We start from the raw sequence: 16738 nt of genomic DNA on the forward strand, positions 1-16738 counted from the left end.
GAAGTACAGATTTTATCCTGTTCAACATGGTGGTGGTGTCTCAAAACAAAGTATTAAAATAGGACAGTTTCCACAAGGACTATAAATGATCACTCCTCTTAATTGTCACAGGTAGATACATGTAGCATGCTACATGGCTGAAGATAACAGATAAGTGAGTTAATGGGAACAGGGGAAAACTCCACACTAGCTGGAGCCCTTCTCAGCACGAAATGTTTTCTAAGCAGCTTGTTCACAGGTGGTATATATACATGCATGCACACCAACATTAAGATGGTTCTGATTATCTGGTCATTCAGCTCCAAACTACTACAGTGGCCTTGCTTATGGTGCTCAACATGGAAGAGTACTGATTAATCAGTATGTTACCTCACCCTTGTTTCACCTGGTGCAATGAGACTGTAGGGGATGCTGGAGTCACACTGGACTCCTGCGCAATCTATACTACAGTGCTGCTGTTAGAACAAAACGCCCTTATCACTGGTGCCTACATCCAATTTTAAAGAAAAAAAAATCTCATCTGAAAGGGACAGCAAAGTTCCAGGTTGAACCAGTCTGTTCATCCTTTTCTCTCCATTTCCACAATTGTTTCTGGGTATTTCTTCTCTCCAATCTAGTAAGTGGAGCCAGTCTCGGAAGATCATAAGGTACAGTACAGTATTTACAAATAGTTTTAAGAATTTACCAGGTGTTTCCTGAATGAAGACATGAAATTAATTCTTAGAAGGCACCCTCAATTTTGCCTGCTTATGTTATTTGTTCTTGGATTTCAGGGAACTGTGGACATGAACCCCAAAATCCCTCTGCTCCTCCACAGTGCCAAGAATCTTTCCGTTAACCCTGTATTCTGCTTTCAAGTTTGTCCTTCCAAAATGAATCACCTCACACTTTTCAGGTTTAAACTCCATCTGCCACTTCTCAGCCCAGCTCTGCATCCTATCAATGTCCCTTTGTAACCTAGAACAGCCCTCTGCACTATCCACAACGCGACCCACCTTTGTATCGTCCGTGAACTTACTAATCCACGCCTCCACTCCTACATCCAAATGACTTACAAAAATCACAAATAGAAGAGGACCCAGAACAGATCCTTGTGGTACACCACTCATAATTGAGCACCATGTTGAATACTTTCCATCCACTAACACCCTCTGTCTAAGGGTCAGCCAATTCTGAATCCAATCTGCCACATTTCCCCCTATCCCATGCCTCCTTACTTTCTACATGAGCCTACCATGGGGAACCTTATTAAACGTCTAAATGTAGTGGATGTAGTGCCTGGATGGTGTCAAGCTTCTTCAGTGTTGTTGGGGCTGCACTCATTCAGGCAAGTGCGGAGTATTCCATCACACTCCTGACTTGTAGATGGTGGACAGGCTTTCAGGAGTCAGGAGGAGTTACTCACTGCAATATTCCCACCTTCTGACCTGCTCTTGTAGCCAGTGTTTATGTGGAGAATCCAGCTGAGTTTCTGGTCAATGATAACCCCTAGGATGTTGATAGTGGGGGATTCAGTGATGCTAACACCATTGGATTTCAAGGGGTGGTGGTTAGAGTGTCTCTTATTGGTGATGGTCATAGGTTGGCATTTGTGTGGCACAAATGTCACCTGCCACTTGTCACCCCAAGCCTGGATATTGTTCAGATCTTGTTGCCTTTGAACACGGACTGCTTCAGTAACTGAGGAATCACGAATGGTGTTGAATGTTGTGCAATCATCGGCGAACATCCCCACTTCGACGAAGCAGCTGAAGATGGTTGGGCCAAGGACACTACCCTGAAGAATGTCAAGTAGATCAAAGCTAAAAAGGAAGGGGGAGGGGAGGTGGGTAAAAGGTACAGTTGCCATAGTCCTACCAGACCATACAGCTGCTCTGTCATTAGAGAGACATGACTAGTAGTGGATTAACCTGAGGGTCTCACAGCTGGTGTACGAATTGAACCCTTGTGGCTAGCATCACTCTGCATCACTAAGTCATTCAGCCAACTGAACAAAGTGACCTCTGAGCAGGGGTGGGGAGGCCACTGAGAAATCTGAAAACATAAGATGGGAAGTGTTAAAGGAGCTATTGAAAACTGCATTATGTACACCAAATTTAGTTTGATAGATTTCTTCGAGAATTACAGTTTAAATGCAGGGAGAGTGCTTGAGTTGATTGAGAGTGTAATCAGAAGCTATATAAAAAAGGTACGTGCAAACTTAAGTGGTCACTACAAAATAATTCTTTATTCAGATTTAAAATTGCAAAAGATAGGGAATTATACAGTTGTACGAAACAGGAATATTAAGACCTACGTCATGTGTAGGAGTTTCAGACCAGATGACGTAAGAAAAAAAAGTGTGGACATGGATTTAATGCACATATTTAAATGTTATAACAAAAGGAAGTGTATTAATGCAGTTGGCCATTAATTACACAAGTAATTGATTTGGGTTTATTTTAGTTTGTGCCATTGAGAAGCAATACACAAAAACTGAAGTGTTAACATTTTGACATGAGACACTCCTGTTAATTACAGTTTGAAACAAATAGATAAAAACTTGGAAAAGATGCAAGGAACTTACACAATACCCCATAAATCAGTTGGGATTAACATAATGGACATCATGCATTTTGTAGAATGCAAGGAGAGTTTGTGAATCTTTGCCGTGACTTCAATTCCAGAGTACTGTTGCTGAGAAAAAGACAGCATAGGTAAAAGCACTATTAGGGCAGGCTTGGCTTTAGCTCTAACATCTTAATTACTGAAGGTCAGTCTCTCACTTTCAATAAATGCTCACATAAACAACGCATGGAGGGTTGCTTATATACATGGAACTGCAGTGCGGTTCTTTCAGAAGACAAAATTCTGCTGAGTTTTATCAACTGCAGTGGAACATCAAATTGTCCAATTAATTAGAAACAAGTTACAGGTGATGTTGTGTATATGGACTTTGAAACAGGTGTTTAGTAAAATTGACAACACAACACAATTGACATTTCTGCAAAACTGAATCCCAGAGGATTACGTGGGCAGTGTTTGCATCAGTACAAGAGGTGCTTTGAATGTAATGGTAATTAGTTGCTTTTTTTGGGACTGAAAGACTTGCACTTATACTGCATCGTTCACAATGTCAGGACATCCTAAAAAGTGCTGCACAGCCAATTAAATACTTTTAAAGCGTAGTCACTGTTACAGTGTCGGAAATATGGCATCCAATTTATGCACAAGTTTCCACAAACAGAAATGTGATAATGACTGAAGAATTTATTATTGCCATGTCAGTGGAGATAAATATTAGCCCAGAGACACCAGGGGTAACGCATCTGCTCTTCTTTGAAATATTGTGCCATGGAATTTTTTACATTCATCCGAGAGAGAAGAAAGGCCTCTGTTTAATATCTCAATCAAAAGGAGAAAAAAAAAGTTGGTGGTCCCAGGGGCAGTATTTGAACCGCTGCTCTTTTAATAAAATGGATTTGGATTTACAGAGCATTTCAAAGTTGGCAGATAATACAAGACTCAAATATGGAAATCACCAGGAGGGTAAAAAAAAAACTTCAAAGGACTAGACACATGTAAAATAAGCAAACAAATGAAATTTAATGCAGAGTAGCATGGAGGAGATTTGGGAAAGCACATGCTGGTTGGAATAATTTACAGATTTCCCCCTACTGAGCCACCCAACACTAGTTATGCCACTTTATGGAAAATGCATTAAACAAATTATTGGAACAGGTGTTACGTTGCATGTTACACAATCTTCATGTAAACTGGATCAACCAAAATAACCAAAAGGCGGTCCGGGAGATGAGCTGGTAGAATACTTTCAGCACATTTCTCTAGCGCACACTACTGTGCAACCAACTGGAGGAAAACTATTTTGAATTTAGCATTATGCAATATGGAAAAATTGTCAGTAATGTCACAGCAAAAGATTCACTACAGAACACGTCAACATAATGGAACTGAATTTCACATGAAGATTGAAACAACATATTCCAATCAAACAAGAATCACGAAATTTAAGTCAATTAAACTGTTATGACGGTAAAACAAAAGTTTGATTAAGTACACTGAAAAGTATTGTGAACAAAGGAAAACATTAAGAAATAATTCAAAAAACATTTAACAAAAACAAAATCCACTGAACTACAAAAATTTGCCAAGAAAGATCCATTGATAGCTTCCCAAGAAAGTTCTGAAGAGGAGTCACTGGACCTGAAACTTTTACTCTGATCTCTCTCCACAGATGCTGCCAGACCTGCTGACTTTTTCCAGTATTTTCTGTTTTTGTTTCAGATTTCTAGCATCTGCAGTTCTTTTGGTTTATTTTTAAGTTTTGCATTAGAGATAGAAATAGTGTTAAAAGAAAAAGGCTTATATCATCAAGAATAGAAATAGGTCCAAAATATTGATAAAAGGGTCAGTAACCTAGCCAGAAATATAAAGCCAGAGTGGACAGAGAATAGTTAAAGTCCCTTAAAAGCAAAGACAAAGAGAAAATGGTAGAGATATTTAATAAATTTTTTGTGCTTGTCATTATTGTAGAAGAAACCAATCAGAAAAAGAAAAAATAATTTCTGCATTCAGTTCTCAGGTTAAAAGTATTAATTAGTATCAGCAAAGAACACGTACTGGAGAAACTCAAACAAGAAAATTACAGCAATCCCAGGACCTCAAATCTACGTCCTAGCGCTCCTAAAAAAAAAAGAGACAACTGCACTGATAGTGGATGCACTGGCTAGAGTCATAGAATTGTATAGCACAGAAACAGACCCTTTAGTTCAATTCATCCTTGCTGATCAGGTATCCTAAACTAATCTAGACCCAATTGCCAGCATTTGGCCCATATCCCTTTAAACCCTTCCTATTCATGTGCCTATCCAGATGCCTTTAAAATGTTGAAATTGTACCAGCCTCCACCACTTCTTCTGCCAGCTCATTCCTTACATGAACAACTCTCTGCATGAAAAAGTTACCCCTTAGGTCCCTTTAAAACCTTTTCCCCTCTCACCTTAAACTTATGCCCTCTAGTTTTGAACTCCCCCAGCCAGGCAGCATTCTTGAAAATCTTTCTGCACCCTTTCAAGTTTAACAACATCTTTGCTAATACAGGGAGACCAGAATTGAACACAGTATCTTAAAATTATTACTTTCTAAGCTTCTGCAATACTCTGTGCAGACTGAAAATTAAGAAATTTAACACCACTTTTCAAACAAAGGAGTGAGAAAACAGGTAAATTATAGGCCACTTATTCTAAAATTAGTCAATTTGCTGGAATCTACATAAGTAGAAGCAGTCTTAACAATACACTTTGAAAGGCATAGATAAATTAGAACAAATTGACATTTTTCTGAAAAGAGAATCCTGTTTGACAAGCTTATTGAATTTTCTTGGGATATGAAGGATGCTATGTCTGACAGGGAAACATGCTGGAAATTAAGCTGCACTATTCCTGGAATTGTCACAATATAAAAAAAGGTTTAGTCAGAATATCCAAAATCTTAAATTTACCTGATAACTGTTGTAAGGTGAAGGGTGGATAAATGTATTCTGATGAATCTTAACCAGTTTGCAGTGACCCTTTTCGACTCAGACAAGTTACACAGTGAGATAGACTAAGGGGACAAAAGTCAGGGGAAGGTTCACACAATTTTACTGAACACCTTATCAAGGACAAACAATATTCATCAGAATCTACTCTTGCACTTTAAATAAAATCTTCACAGGACAATTTAGTAAACCTCTTACATCTCAAAGCAGTCTCAAATGTACCAACGCTACCTATTTCTGACATACTTTTGAGGATTCGCAACACTATCCAGGGGTCCCTACCACTGCATTTGTCCTGTCTGTCTGAGAAGACTGGTAATACTCATTCAATAAGGCTGAGACAGGCTGTACCACAACCTTTGAGGGTTAGCCAATGTTTCAGGATCTGCAGTTGTCCATTTGGGCTTCTCCTCTTGGGCACGGGGCTTGTTTTGGTCTTCGGGTTGTCTCACCATGGCAGTCTTGAGTTTTGTCAGTCTGATGTACATCATGGGGAGTCTCAAGGAATGGGAAATGCTGTGCAGCCTGGCTGCCAGTCAGAGGTGCTCTCTGGAGAAGCCACTGAAAAAAAGGTCCAAAAAGCAGGTGCTTGAGGTTACCCCGTTTATCCCCCTCTTTGAGCCCTTGAAGATTCTGTATCTAATACTATGAATTGTCAGCCCTGCCAACTACATGAGGTGACTACATTCCAATTCTGGAGATCCAGAACATGGTTTTGAATCTTCAAGTGTCAAGTGCTGTCCTTGTTACACTACATCTCTGGCCTCTTACTGAGCTGTGTGCCACCAAGTCTGTGTAGCATTCTTTTAACAAAGCAGGTTCACTGGAGGTGTAAACATCAGTTCATTCTGAATCAATGGCCATTAATACCTGCCCAGGCAGTCTCAGGCCTGCCTGGTTTGATGAGAAGTTGATTGTCCAAGGCCTGGCTGCATGAATAGTGTCTGTTCCAGCTCTGCAGTTTGCAATTTGCAGAGTCTGGCTAGGTTTAAGCTCGGCTTCCACATTTCAAGTTTTTATTCATACAGAAATATTGATAGATTTTCATGAGTAACAATCCTGGAGGTCATGGATCACCTGACCACATTCCCTGCTTTGATTCAGCAAGCATCAAGCAAGTTGGATCACAGCACTGTCCAAGCCATTGTACAGGTAATTATCAGATTTCCAGATGAAAGGTCCAAATACCTAACCTACACTATTATGACAATATTGTTAATAAAGTAGCAATAAAGAGAAAAACATTAAGAATCAACTATTGTACAAATAATTATATATATATGGTAGAGTCTACAGCAGTGGTAGTAAAATTATTTACAAGTTGTCTAGAATCTTATACACAATAAATTACATTACTTGATACTAGCTGAGCAGGGGTCTCAGCAACGTTTCTACATTAGGAAATGAGTTCCCATTTCCACTTAAAAACTTTAACTGCTAGGACAGTTATAAACAATAGTGAGGTGTGATAGGACACAAACCCAAGGATGGATTTGTACATTTGTATCCCAATTCCTAAAGGAATCTCACCAATGAGACTTCAATTTCTTTAATATCTCTTTGTACTTGCGGTGTATGTTGGATTATAGTAGAAAAAAAACCATGCACGTTAGCCAACTGTGTTTGGATCTGGTGTAATTTTTCTGGTTGGAGTTCAATACTAGTGTTGTCTTTTTTCAAATAATCTCCTAAAGTCTGAAGTTGGTCTTTGACAATTAACGAAGACCTTGCCTCTCCTGCATATGTCTATGAATTCAATTAGACCTACCCTGGCTGGATTGTGGGGAATAATGTAGAATGTACTGTCATCGATAACAAGTGAAGGTTCCATGTTAATAATGTTTTGGGGACGTTGTGATGTGGTATTCTCCTTCCCAGTTCACTACACAGGTGATGTCAGTGCCCAGGATCTGGATTTCTACGGTATAGTTTAAATTGGTGACTGTTCAAACACCACATAAGGCACGTTTGTTTGAATACACACAGAATAGAATAGGAGTACACATTTACTTGTTTGGTGGGCTAACATTTATTTACAGTAGTAGCTGCAAGCAATCTCCCTTTTTGAACAGCATACAGTAGAGTGCCATCATTTTCCAACCACCTTCCCTCTTGGATAATGGAAGTATTTTAACCTGACTTTTAACTCATTTTTGTTCAACATTATGATTGGGATCCCTAGTACATGCCTAAGACCTTTCCTGGGGGGTCCCTTGCAGTCATCCTCAAATCATCACTTGGTTCGTTCGCGTAACTGGCAACTTGAAATATTGGGGTGTCTCATTCCACGGAATAAGTGCTCTTTTTGTTAGTCACTGACGCAAGACAGGATTTGTCCTTTGCTAGCCTGCTCGAAGTTTTCCATCGACTGTCATCCACTCACCATAGATACCATACAGGGTTCAATTCTGTTGTTATCTACTATTCCTTGGATGGTTTCATTTATTATCCCAACTTGTCTTTCTAGTACCATTACCAAGTGTTGGCTAGCCAGATTCTCCTTCAATTTCCTGTTGGCATCTTGCCGGTTGTCTTGATTGATAAAATCAAAGGCCTGTTTAACTTGTTGGATTAAAATCTTGGGTTTATTAGCCAAATCAAGAGTCATGACTCTGGGCAATCCTGTTCCATAAGCTGTTGCCAAATCATTAATTATGCCTCTTTTACTACACCCTGCTCATCTAGGTCTGACCTCACCTGAATCAATTCCTGTTTTCCATCCCAGTATTCTGTGTTTCAAATACAGCTACAGTTTCTGAAGTTGGGCAGGGCACCACTCTGGCAGCTGAGTTCCCGATATCACAGGTACAAATCTGTGGTGGATGTTGTCATGCAGGAATTTACTTGTGTATTTTAAAACCAACCCATTTAACAGTCCTGGTTAGTTCTTAGACAAGTGTAGAGGGGTGCATTTATGGCCCATTTTGGGCAATTCCTATTTCATCTACTAAGTATATATTATCTTCAAGTATTCTTGGGCATTTTTGACTTCACTCCAATCCTTTCTCTGACCCAATGGCAAAATACCCCAGTTCAGTGCATCCATTGGTGGAGAACTCCCATCACTCACCTGTGGGGTCAACACTTCTGTAACAACTCCCATTTAGTCTCCTATACACACTGACTGTTACATCCATATATTACAGTGTGGTTTGGGTGATCCAGAGAATGCCATCATTGTAATCGGCTGCTGTGGCAGAAGACAACCACATATAGCCAGACAGTTTTCTCTCGGTTTCACTGGTGTCCAGAAGATGAAGTAGACAATAACAAGTGCTGTCTGCTGCATGCTGTTCGACTCCTGAAAGAGGTCAAGGTAACATCCGTCACTATCTTATTTAATGCCTATATTGATTACCATCGAAACACAGCATTCCTGGTAATGGATGACATACTATATTGGCCTATGGTCCTTTTTGCCACTGTTTTAATTTTGTTCTTTACGAATTAGTTTCTCCCAAATTCCCCTTTTTATTCTAAGTAGCCAATTTTGGTCAGTTACCCATTTCTCCTGACTCGTTTTTCAGGGCTTTAACCCAAAGTCTGGAGTTCGAGCAGGTGACACCGGAGTGGTGCTGTGGGAATGATGAGAAAAGACGAAAAGTGGCCAAAATTTTAACATTGTGTGGGGTTATAAATACAAAAAAAAAAGAGCAGAGGCTCGCAGATTTCAGATGAGTGCTGGGTAATGGTAGTTACCAATTGTATTATACCATGATGTGATTTTTTTTTTGATAACTGATACCAATTATACCTGGGTGGTATAATGGCAGGCTGTGAGAGCAGGAGTCCATGCTCTGTGTGACAAAGATGGATACCTGTTAAGGGGTTGTGGATATGAATGATTAAATAAAAACAAACTAACAGATTGCAGGCTCTGGGCTAGTTTGAAAGAAAATGGACACGAGTTGGAGAGTGCATTGATTTCAGTACAAGGGTAGGGTCAGTGTCTGTGTCTGAATTGGGTTCACTCTGCCAGTAAGTGTGCTAAGGGAGGCTCTGACTGCTGAGGTCTTGTTTCTCCATGATGTCTCAGCTGGAGCGCCAAAGTGAATGCTTTAGCAAAGGGACTTTTTCTTTCATGGCCTCTGGGCTATAACACTACATTGGATGTTTCTTCAATGACTATTTTATCCACCTCTTGTTTCAAGGCTGCTGCATGTTGAGGCCTTACTCTCCAGTCCGGGGTGGGGAGGGCCAGCTGTGAGTTTGGATTTGAGGTTGACCCCTCAGAAAAGACTCAGGATCAGCTCAGGGACTAGGTCCTACCAGGATTGGGAACAGTGATTGGGTCTGGCACTGGCCACAGGATTGTGATGCAGGCCTGCTTCTTCCAATCCCTCCTAAAAACAGATGGAACTGGTGGCTATTGCTCTCTGCTCCCTAGATCTTTAGCTGTTCACAACAAAACATTGGATCTTTGCAGAATCCAGAAAAATTTTATACAGTGACAGGTTTACCATATGCACAGCAGAATGCAGACTTGAGTAGTTAGGAGAAAGGAATGTTCCTGGCTGAAAGACCTACCCTACTTCTGGGTTCACTTCTGCATCAAAATAAGCCTTACTCATTTTCTTTCTTTTCATTATTTTGATAGCTGTTGCCTTCTGTGCAGCCTGTACATTGTCAAGTAGAGTTTTTCCACAGTTACATCATAGGTGAGAGCTCAGGCTCTGACATGCCCAGGACTAGTAGAGGTTCAACACCCTGCGTGGGCAGTCCAATCATTAAAACATGGAGAGTGAATCTAGTTGAGCTGCAGAGTGAGTTCAGTAGTACCATGAGAACAAAGGGCAGGGCTGTGTTCATCCTGTGTACAATTTTACTGGATTGAGGATAGTAGGCGATATGAAACTTTTAGGTAATGCCAAATTCATCACAGCTTGCATTACCTGGGCCATGAAGTAGGCATCAGATTCTGTACAATAGGCAAGACTCCATCTGGTGAGCACATTGTTTTAAAAGGTCTGCTGTAATTTTAGTGTTTGTCTAGGTTGGGAAAGCTTCTTCTTTCCCCTCATGAAAGATGTCCATGATGACCAAGATATAACCCACTTCACAGGGTGGTAGGGGGAAAAACAAAATAATCTATTTGTAGATCAGGCCACAGTCCTTCTACTTTCCTAGTATGTCTCAATTCTCCTTTGTTGGCATACTTGTTGGGATTGTTCTAGGTACAGATATAATTCAACAATGCATTATGAATTTACTGATTTCTGGCCATCAACACAATTCGTTAATTCACTCTGCAGCAGCCTCAGTTCCCTGTTGGCCCTGAACATTGGCAACATTGATAACTTATCTGGTTTTTGTCTTGGATTGATACCACATACTGTCCATCTTTAAGGACAAGTCTGTTTTTGATGATCAGTTTGTCCTTCCATTTACAACAGGAGGCAGGGTGTGTTGCCTCCTGCATTTGCTTTAAATCATCATTGTGGCCGAGCCTGTATAAAATCTTTGACTTTAGTTTGGCAAACGCCAATGTGTATGTTCTGGGATGGGGGTTGCCATGGTTTTTCCCAGTGGGCATCCTGCTTGGTCAATTCCTCTGCCTTTAAATGTTCCTAATTGGGGGAAGTTCTACAATGAGCCCTAATGTCATGCTCTCAGTCTTGTGCACTCTGGAAAATAAGTTTAAGTAGGGGTGCTGATGGCAAAAAAGTTTTCCATCTGCCAGGTTCCAGCTTCCCACAGTGTCAGGAAGTCATGCTGTCTGAGTGTATGTCTGCTGTTAGGTGGGAGATCTTGTCAGGGTAGCTGATAAGACTTAGACTTAGTTTGGCAGCTTGAACACCCGTTTTATCTGGGAGCTTTAGCCCCAATTCTACCAGGGGTTCACCTCTAGTTCTCCACGTATATGTCACATCCTGTCTGTCAGTGCCCATCCTCCATTGTACAGGATTTATCTACAATGTTTTTCCTTCTGTCTTCTGTTTTGTTTGGGCACAAATAACCTGACATTCATGGGGTTCCCCTGCATAGCTTAGGTTGTGAGCCAAGGTGGGCAGCTTGGTACGTTTGATTGTAATGTCCCTGGTTCTGCACACTATGCTGATTTTAGCTAACCATACTGTTTATAATGCAGCTATCTAGCAAAAGTTAGATGGGGGTATTACATGAGAATGGTTAAGGGATTCAGGCCAACGATCGAGGTTGTGGTTCACTGCCCAGAACACAACTAACAAGAACTTCTCACACAGAGAAGCCCTGTTTTACCAGAGAAAGAAGCCAGGAGGCCTAGCCTACCATTCCAAGTTTGTTATGGCACTCCTGGAGGAGCATGGCATCAAGTGTGGCACCTTTGACTGCAACTTGCAAGGCAAAGGGAAGGTCTGGGTCAAATACTTGCAGTGTTGGGAGGTGGGTGGGGCCTTCAAGGCCTACTTCAGTCTTGAGACAGCTTCCAGGTGCTGCCCAGTCCATTCTCACAGGGTGTTCCTTTTAAGGTCAGGCACAGGGGTTATTTCAGTAACAAAACTAGTCTGGATTTCAATAGTATCCCATTAAGCCCAGGGAGCAGCAAATGGGCTACACAGTCTCGATACACTTCTTTACTGTTTGGAGTCTCTCCTGGGTCATCATGGCTCCCAAATATACAACACTTGTACCTTCATTGCGCGGACCTTCAATCCTAAGGTATGAAGAGGGTTATCGGTTCCTTCAGTAATCATAAATGTTCAGTTTTCATGTATTCGGTCATTTAAATATCTTATTCAGCAGACTCGTTGGCTAAAGGGTTGAAAGCATTTTCCCAATCCCTGGTGAAAGATAGAGGGAGAGTTGCAAAAATCCTGGTGCAAGCAGGTCCATGTATACTGCTAGCCCTAGAATGTAAAAGTTAGTTTTACTGGTATTGCCTGTGAAATGGTATAGATCAAAATCTATTGCAGGTATCCAGCAACGTACAATATTTTGCTTGTGGGGCTTGTCACTACCATCGGTGCTGTAATTGGGGTGGTTTTGTTGAATTCTTTATAGTCAAAAAGTCTGCAACAGCTATCCAGTTTCCAAACCAGCCAGAGTAGTGAGTTGTTGGCAAGGGCCACACCTTGGAAACTCCTCCTTCTGCCTGTTTCAGAAAGATCTACAATCTCTGCAGTTTTGGGTCCGATCGGTCGATCAGTCCATCGCTGGTCATTCATCATAATTATGTTTATGACTGGTGAATGCTTCAGCGTGCTTTGCCAGAATTGCCTATGCTGCTGTGTCATCTTAGTAGATTTAATCCACAATTCCCCTACAAGTCCAAACACCTCCTGATCACCTCTTGCACTGTTGAGGTCAGGAGCTCTTCTCCAAGCAGCACTGTAATCCCTGACCAACTGCCTTCTGGGCCTGAAAGTCCCCATTGTGCAGTAGGTTCACTTGGCTGCAGTGCTTCTGCTCCAAAGTTAAAAATTCTTATAATTCTACATAGTGCCCTTCAACTTCTCTCAAGTATGAGGATCTCCCCAATTTCTTCTCGATTTCTCATGTGGTGCCAACTATTTCTTCTCTCACTCTGTATACTACTTTAAATTTAAAGATCTATTTTCTTTTAAATTGCAGAGCTATTCCATACAAATAGGTACAGCGATGACTTGAATAACTTTGGAAGCATGCTTCCCTAAACAATGTACACTTCCTCCCAGTGATTATGGCCTACGAACTTAAGACCCAATGCTGGTTTGATCATAATGAAAAATTTCATTACCGTTTCGTCCCAATTCACACTGGCCATAGAACATACTTTATCTTCCCCTCTAGAGCTCATGTCTCGAAATCTATGGCTTAAGTATCACCCAATGAAGTTCACCCTAATTTCTGGTCAATCACCTTTCCTTTTTGGTGGGATCCACTTTACTGGAGTATCCTTTTGGGTACTTACCTCACCATCCAGGGACACTAAATGTTGTAAAGTGAAAGATAGGTAAATGTATCCTGGCTACCTTGATCTGTTTATACTGCATGATTTAAAGAGGGTTACATTATATGCAGAGACATTCAAAGGGGACAATCTAAACAGCTTTATTGAACATTTCAAATCAAGAAAAAAAAAAATATTTTAGACTCTACTACTGCACCTTAGTTAAAGTCTACCAATCTCTTCACAGGACTCTTCAGTAAACACAGTCTGAAATTTCAAAAGAGTCAAATCTACACTTGCTATCTACTTCTGACATGCTGTAAGGAGTAGTTACACTTTATCCACAGGTGCCTACCACTATTTGAACTCTGCCTGTCTGAAAGGACTGGTAATACTTGCTCAACATGTTGCACTATGGTCCTTGAGGGCTGGCTGATGTTTCAGGATGTGCAGTTGATTTAGGCTTCTCCTTTCAACTAGCACCGGTTTTGGTCTTCGGGTTGTCTCACCAAGGTAGTCTCCTGGGTCTGGTCAGTCTGATGTGCCTTATGGCATCCATTAAAGGAGCTGGAGATACTATGAGCTTGGTGCCAAGTTGAAGGTGATCTCTGCAAATGCAATTGAAGGTGCAAAAAGCAGAGAGAGCTGGCGCTCCAGGTTGACCCCTTTATCCCACTCTTTGCTGCCTTCTCAAAAAATTCTGTGGTCTGTGTTCACTAGCATTGGGCAGACGCAGGAAGATCTAATGAGGTGACTGTTTTCCAGATCTGGAGATCCATCATTTTGAACCTTTGACTGTCAAGTGCTAACCTTGTCTCAGGAGACATAGACATTAAGGATGGAAAAGGGAAGGGAGGGGTGGAAATCATGGAAAATGAGGGGAAAACAAGAGGTGGGGGAGCTTAATAGCATCCATCTGGACCACAGGATTTGATTTTTTTTTTTTAAGAAATAAGTTTCTTCCAATTTCCTACAGTTCTTTGCTTTTGACACAAGGTTGCTGGCACACCAATGCTGTCCTTCATTCACTGGTTAAGAATTCAACCCATCACTTTCTTTACAAGTGTTTTTATTTCTCCTTCAACTGGAGATTTGCAGAGAAAAGTGCGAGAAGACAGATTGTTGTAGACTTTCCGGTACCTCCACACACATATAGAAAGAGGCTCACTTTGCAGGCTAGTTGGTGCTCCTTTGCATGGGCCATAAACAAAGACAAAGGCACAGGCACACACACAGTAGTTGTGGTTGGCATTGTTACCTCACACATCAGGGACCTGGGTTTGATTGTGTGTGGAGTGTGTATGTGTCTGTGTAGGTTTCCACTGGGTACTCCAATTTCTTCCCACAGTCCAAAGATGTGTATATCAAGTGGTAGTGGGAACTGCTGATGCTGGAGAATCTGAGATAACAAGGTGCAGAGCTGGATGAATACAGCAGGCCAAGCAGCCGAGGAGCAGGAAAGCTCCAGGAGGCCTCCTCTACATCGGGGAAACCAAGCGGAGGCTTGGAGACCGCTTTGTGGAACACCTACGCTTGGCTTGCGACAAACGACTGCACCTCCCAGTTGCGAACCATTTCAACTCCCGTTCCCACTCCTTGGACGACATGTCCATCCTGGGCCTGCTCCAGTGCCATAACGATGCCACCTGAAGGTTGCAGGAACAGCACCTCATATTCCGCTTGGGATCCCTGCAGACCAATGGTATCAATGTGGACTTCACAAGCTCCCCTCCCCTGACCGCATCACAAAACCAGCCCAGCTCGACCCCGCCTCCCTAACTTGTCCGTCCACTCCTTCCACCTTAAGCCCCACCCCCACCTCCTACCTATCAGCCTCATCCCGCCTCCTTGACCTGTCCGTCCTCCCTGGACTGACCTCTCCATACCCTAACTCCCCACCCACACTCACCTTTACTGGCTCCATCCCCACCTCTTTGACCCGTCGGTCTCCTCTCCACCTATCAGCTCCTTTATCCATCTTCCAACCACCTCCCTCCCCTCTCTCTCCATTTCAGAATCCCCTTCCCCTCCCCCATTTCTGAAGGGTCCAGAAACGTCAGCTTTCCTGCTCCTCTGATGCTGCTTGGCCTGCTGTGTTCATCCAGCTCTACACCTTGTTATCTCTGCATATTAAGTGGATTGGCCAGGGTAAGTATGGGCGATGGGGATAGGGTGGGGGTCTGGGCTCTTTAGAGGGTCAGTGCAGACTTGTACCAAAATAGCCTCCTTCTGCACTGTGGGGATCCTCTGTATGTATGACACCATGGTCACCTGCTCAAAAGCCAATTGGAAACTTTGTCGTCAAGCAGAACTTTCAGATCTCACTCGTTCAGGAACATGCAGCTTTAAACACTATGTGGTCCAGTAAACATAATTTGAAAATGGCCACCAGCTCTTTACACAACCTCCTTGATTTAAAGCAGTACAATTTTTGTCCATAAAATATAGGTACGGTGTTTACAGGGGAACCATGTAGTATTCCTGGGAATAATTGTGCAACAGAAGTTAATACACAAGATAAAGACTTAGGGAGTTGGGGATAAGTTGTGGATACAGAATTGGTTAAAACTCACAATTGAAAATAGCCTATTTATTCCAAGTTCGCAGGGACTAATTGGTGCAGAACCCCAATGTCACTACTTGGGCCTCAACTATTTACAATCTACATTAAAGCCTGTGCTTCAATACTCTGTTTTCTTGTCTAAATTTGTTAGTGGTATCAAGCAAGATTGGATTTTAAGCTGTGAGGAGGCTACAAAGACCCTGCGTTCTTTTCACTAAACTAGGAATCCAGAGACCCAGGTAATTCTGAGCATCTTGGCTCAAAACTCACCACAGATATCGATTCTCAGCTGGGGAAAAAAACTGCTATCCTTAAGTGGTCTCACCTACATGCGATTCCAGACCCACAGCAATATAGGAATGAAACCAGATGGACCACATAGCATCAAGTAAAGCATTAGAAACAACTGCCTGACAGTCATACTTTTAAGTACACATTACACACTACATCCCAGACAACACCAACCAGCAGAGGTGGAGTCACTGTGGTATTTAGTCAGCAGGGAGTACGCTTGGCAGCCCTCAACATTAGCATCTAGTCAAACACAAACAAGGAAACCTCCTGATTACTATGCACACTCCTCTGTTCTGATGAGATGATGTTAAGCAACATTCTGAGGTAGCATGACGGGTGAGGGACTTCGATGTCCATTGCTGAGACTGGCTTAGAAGCTGACCAAGCACAAAAGGGCCTAACTGTTAGGCTGGGCTTGCAGCAGGTGGTAAGGGAACCAAGAAGCAGAACAAAAGCATATTTGACTACATGTTCAATGATCTGCCTTACATAA

At 41.9% G+C, this 16738-nt stretch overlaps 1 long non-coding RNA gene across 6 annotated transcripts in view; it reads right to left on the minus strand.

Annotated features, from left to right (window-relative positions):
• Positions 1-1693: 1693 nt before the first annotated feature.
• Positions 1694-16738, minus strand: part of LOC125483761 — a 40736-nt gene continuing 25691 nt past the window's right edge. For 2 of the 6 annotated variants that reach the window (XR_007262706.1, XR_007262708.1), the window contains 4 exons: positions 8610-8840; positions 5501-5604; positions 2567-2676; positions 1694-2034 (listed from right to left, as the gene is read on the minus strand). This is a non-coding gene — a long non-coding RNA (uncharacterized LOC125483761). Of the gene's footprint in view, positions 2035-2205; positions 2677-5500; positions 6101-8609; positions 8841-12150; positions 12367-16738 lie in introns of those variants that run through there. The other 4 variants (XR_007262705.1, XR_007262703.1, XR_007262707.1 and 1 more) reach the window with 3 other exon arrangements.

This window comes from Rhincodon typus, chromosome 8, assembly GCF_021869965.1.
Source record: "Rhincodon typus isolate 14 chromosome 8, sRhiTyp1.1, whole genome shotgun sequence".
Taxonomy (NCBI): domain Eukaryota; kingdom Metazoa; phylum Chordata; class Chondrichthyes; order Orectolobiformes; family Rhincodontidae; genus Rhincodon; species Rhincodon typus.